This window comes from Vombatus ursinus, unplaced genomic scaffold (assembly GCF_900497805.2).
Source record: "Vombatus ursinus unplaced genomic scaffold, bare-nosed wombat genome assembly UNPS02014812.1, whole genome shotgun sequence".
Classification (NCBI taxonomy): domain Eukaryota; kingdom Metazoa; phylum Chordata; class Mammalia; order Diprotodontia; family Vombatidae; genus Vombatus; species Vombatus ursinus.
Window position 1 is genome coordinate 107,540,579 of NW_020954590.1, and position 5,572 is coordinate 107,546,150.

Genomic DNA, 5,572 nt, shown 5'->3' on the forward strand with positions numbered 1-5,572 from the left:
TTAAAAAAAAAATTATGCCAGTTTATTTAAAAAAAAGCATACATTTTGTTTGGTATTAACTTGAAGACATTTGATCATGTTCTAAGTGATATATTTCACTTAAATTTCAATATTTTATATCAGGCAGTGAAAAAAGTAGAAGTCAATCTTTTTTTTTTTTTTGATTGTATGTGCTACATAATGGAGTTCACCCAGCATGTGATCTTGTCTGGCTTCTAATCCAAATATCTGTCCTCCTCATTCGAGTCAGCCCCAGCTGAAGGGGCTCCAGTCAAAGACCATAAAGTGGTCCATCAAATTCTGGGCTCCATTCTGTCCCAAACATGGTGGTCAGGATTTTTCAACCATGAGAAATTGTCCAGAGGCTAGGGCATTCCCTTGCTGGTGCTCACCAAGGCTGTGGGGAGCTGTTGCTGTTTCTGGTGTTGCTGTGAAGGGTGGCACATCAGTGTTTTTGTTCCAGCCATTACTGCTGCCCTGACTTCTTCTCCTTCTGGAGGTAAAGCTTGTTCTACTCCTCAGTTTCCTTTGCTTCTGAGCAAAGAAATCAGCCCAGGCATTGCTTGCTTGGGATTTCTTCAGCACAATCTAATTGACAATAACAGCATCTGACTCAAACTAGAGATGTTTGTGGTCATGATTTCTTAGATAGGTAAGTTTAAATATCATGTGACTCAGACTTTTTTCTTCAGCAAGGTCCCAGGCACATACCCTGTCAGAATCAATTGAAATGGGCTTCTGCTTAATCCAGAACTTTGTGCTGTCCTTTTGGTTAGTGACGGGGTCTATCTCCACTTTGTCTCCAGAGATACTTAGCTGCACATCCACAGTGAATCTGAGTTGGTGAATCATGCTGACTTTGAAAGATTTGTAATGGTGATGGACAGCATGTCTTGGACTGTGGCTATGTCAATCTGAGGATCCTCCTCTGAAATCCCTTCCTCTCTGGAACTGTTCTGTCACACAAGGCAGAACTCCAAAGTGCTCTGGCTCTCCAGGGTGCATTATAAGTCCATGGAGACATTGGACTCACTGTTTCTCCAGGCAATACTGAGGACCTGCTGCCCTCTGAGAGCCCTTCCTCCACTTCAGTGCCTTCTGTAAAGTGTCCTTCTTACTGTCCACCTGAGTAAGGGAGAATCCATGAGCAGCATTTATTTGAACAAAGAGCAACTGTTTGGAGGAGATGAATATTTTTCAACAAAAGCCAAAATACTAAAGCCAAATTTATGAATGGTCTCATTGGAATGCAGGGGAAAGAAGTCTGTGTCAACCTCACCATCGTCCTCAGCAATATGGAGACAATAAGCCCTGACGTTGTCATTCAACTTGTGTTCTCCTCCTTCACTTGTATACTGCCAGCAGATTAAACTGATTAGGTCATGCACATTGGTATGTGCTATGGCCACAACTGCCGTGGCTTGTGTACAATGGGAGGTAGATATCAATTTTTTTTGTTGCAGTGGTCCCTAGGTGACCTTTACCATCAAATTTGGAATACTCATTAAAAAGATTATTCAGCTGGAGTGGGCACTGCTCTAGACACAAGGAGAAGAGCAACTGTTTCTCCACACTTGAAGACTTGACTTTGAAGTTCTTCTTTTCAATCAATGAGCTGAGCTCCTCTGCTAAATGAAAAGCATTTCGTTCTTTCCATGAAACATTTTTGCATTTTATCTTGTTTTGTCTCTCTTTTTATAGTCACTCTAATCTTTGAGCTGTGTTTGAGCACCTTGTGATACCAAAGTCCCAGTTTGAGGTAATGTCAACAGATTGGGCATAGACATAGCCCTGAATTTCAACACTGCTCCCTGGCATTTCTGAGCCATTGTCTCCAGGCACCAAAGGTGAATGAAACATTTCCAGATCTGCATTGTGATCAATCATGACCAAACGTGACCATTTTACACATCCCCATGTCATCGCTTGTCACATAAGTTTGCAAGATATGAACCAGGATGATCACTGGGTTATCCAAGAAGTCCATTCTTTATGGAGACCAATTTCTTCAAAGTCTACTTTCTCCTCTTCATATTGTTTAAAGGGACCACTGGAATCCTTGAGGCAGGGGAGTGGGAAGAGGGTCAGTATCTGGGCTGGGGGCCCTCTCCCAGGACTGATTCTGCTCCACTTTCTGGGGCTCTACCTTTGTCTCAAGCCAGGTTCAGACTGCCCCTACAGCCAGAGCCATGGCTCAGAAGTTCAGGCACGGCACAGTGCCTCACTTGTACCCATTCTTGAATAAATAATGATTTAAGAGAAGTGTAATACCCAGAATTAATTAATTAATACCCAGAATTACTTTTCTGAAAGGTGGAACTATCTCAGAAACAGAGAATTATTCTGAAGGTGTAAAAACAGAAGAAGGAGCAGGATCATACAAAATTGAAAGGAACATTTGACCAGGGTCAACCAGGGAAAGGGGCAACAGAAGGCAGAACTGAGCTGTGGCAGAGATGGTAGATATCTGAAGTTATTATCTTTATAAATATCTTAATGCAGAAAGTTGTTGCTGTTGCCAGCAATTTTAACCACCTATCCATGGAATAAGGAGTTCCAATAAAAAGCTTCCTTTCCCCTTGCCTAACCATAGACATCTTAATATAATCTGCTGCTTCATTAGAATAATTCATTCAGAATTAAAAGATTAGAACTCTACAACTGAAGAAAATATCAAAGGTCAACTAGTGCAATCTCCTCTTTTTATAGATAAGGAAATAGCAGCTCAAGGAGGATAATAATTTCCCTTCAAAGACATTGCAATTCTGCCAGTGGCATAACTTGACTTTCTTGACTTTTGTGGAGACAAATGACATGCATTATTAAACAGGCATTTATTAATCTCAGACTAAGTGCCAAGCATTTCTCCTAAGAGTTGGGGAATTAAAAGAAATGAAAAAAAATAGTATCTGGCCTCAAGGAGCTTATATTCAAATGGAGAAGACAACATGCAGGTACATATATGATACATATGGAGTAAATTAAAAGTAAAGTATTAATGATGATGATGATGACAACATTAATGATAATGATAATATCATTTAACACTTTATGGTTTGTAAACCTTGGGAGTGGATGTAGGTTCTTTTATTATCTCCATTTTCCAGATGAAGAAACTGCAGAAGACAGAGGTTAAGTGACTTGCCCAAGTCACACAGCTACTATGTGTATGTTGCCAGATATGAACTCAGGTCTTCCTGATGCCTTGTCCATATTTCACTACATGAACTAACTAGGTTAAATGAGAAGAAAAGACCCTAGCAGCTTGGGCAAATTTGAAAACAAAATGAAACAAACAAACAAAAAAAAACTTCTTACAGAAAGTGGGACTTAAGCTGAGACTTAAAGGGAGTCAGACAATCCAAAAAGGCAGAGTAATATATGAATGGGTAACAGGTGGGACAAAGACAAAGAGATGGGAGACTGAGGTAAATGTTTGAATGAGTACATGTAGGCATCTGAAGCCTAATCATAGAGTACATGGAAAAAAGTAAAGTATAAGAAAACTAGTAAAGGTAGGAAGTGGCCAGGTTATGAAAGACTTTAAATTTTTAAAAAAAGACCTTTTTTAATTAAATTTTTATTTTCAGTTCCAAATTCTCTCCATTCCTTCACCCTCTTCCCTGCTCAATGTGAAGGCAAGAAAAATGATACTCATTGTACATATGAAGTAATGCAAAACATCAACCATGTTGCAAAAATAAGAGCAAGAAAAATAAAGTGAAAAAATATGCTTCAATCTTCACTTAGATTTAATCAGTTCTTTCTCTAGAGGTGGATAACATTTTTCATCATGAGTCCTTTGTAATTGTCCTGAATCATTGTACTGATCAGAATAGATATCTTCCACAATTGATTTTCATTACAATATTGCTGTTATTATGTACAACGTTCTCCTGATTTAAGTCATTTTACTTGGGATCAGTATGCATGAGTTTTCCCAGATATTTCTGAAACCATTTTGATCATTTCTTATATGGCAATAGTCTTCCATCACAGTAGGTATACCCTTAATTTCCAGTTCTTTGCTACCACAAAATGAATTGCAGTAAATATTTTTATTCACCTAAGTCCTTTTCATTTCCCCTTTATCTCTTTGAGATACAGATAGTAGTGCTATTTCTGGGTCAAAGGGTATTCATAGTTATAGCCCTTTGGTCACAATTTCAAATTGTTCTCCAGAATGGTTGAACCAGTTCATAACTCTACCAACAATACATTAATGTGCCTTTCCCCCCACATGTCCTCTAGCATTTGTCATTTTCCTTTTCTGTCATGTTAGCCAATCTAATGGGCATAAGGTGGTATCTTAAGTTATTTTCATTTACATTTCTCTAAATTTTAGTGATTTAGAGAATTTTATATGATTATTGATAGCTTTGATTTTTCTTCTGAGAACTCCCTGTTCATATCCTTTGACAATTTATCAAACAGATCAATGGCTTTTATTTTTTATAAATTTACCTCAGTTTCCTATACTTTTGAGACATGAGACCTTTATCAGTGAAACTTTGTAAATACCCCCTACCCTACCTCTAGTTCCTGCTTTCCTTTTCATTTCAGCAGCATGGGTTTTGTTTTCACAAAACCTTTTTAATTTCATATAATCAAAATTATCTATGCTACCTTACATGATACTCTCTGTCTCTTCTTTGGTTATAAACATTTTTCCTTATCCATAGGTCTGACAAATAATTTTTTCATGGTCTCCTAATTTGCTTATGATATTATCCTTTATGGCTTAATCACATATCTATTTTGACTTTATATTGTTGTATGTTGTGAGGTGTTGGTCCATGTATAGTTTTTGCCAAATTACTTTCTAGTTTTTCTAGGAGTTTTTGTCAGCTAGTGAATTCTTGCACCAATAGCTAGTATCTTTGGGTTTATCAAGTGGTAGATTACTGTGGCCATTTGACTTCTGAGCTCTTATTGATCTATCAGCCACAGTCAGACACATTTACCTAAACTCCTACATAGTGATGTCATTTAGGTTCTCTTCAAGAATGAAGGACAACAACAAACCAACCAACGAATTGTGTACCTAATGTATTCCCTTGATCAGTCATTCTATTTCTTAATCAGTTCGAGATTCTCTAGTATGTTATTTAATTTTTTCCAGCAATATTCATTAAATAATTTTCTCTATAGTTTTCTTTCTCTGTTTTTGTTCTCCCTGGTTTAGGTATTAAAATCATAATTATGTCACCAAAGGAATTTGGTAGGAATCCTTCTTTACTTATTTGTTTTTCAAATAGTTTATATAGTATTAGCATTAATAGTTTTTTTAATTTTTGGTAGAATTTGCTTATTAATCCATGTGGTCATAGAATATTTTCCTAGGGAATTGATTTATGGTTTCTTGAATTTCATTTTTTAATACAGTTTGATTTAGGTATTTTATTTCCTCTTCTATTAATCTGGCCAATTGATATTTTTGAAAAACTTCATTCCATTTCATTTAGATTGTCAGTTTTATTGGCATATTATTTGGTAAAAGAGCTCCTAATAATTTCATTAATCCTTACCAGCATGCTTTCATTCTATTCATTTTTGATGATGGTAGTTTGGT

General features: G+C 36.8%; 1 pseudogene; it reads right to left on the reverse strand.

Moving 5' to 3' along the window:
- Positions 1-466: 466 nt before the first annotated feature.
- On the reverse strand, positions 467-1,987 carry LOC114054317 (annotated as a pseudogene).
- Positions 1,988-5,572: the final 3,585 nt, after the last annotated feature.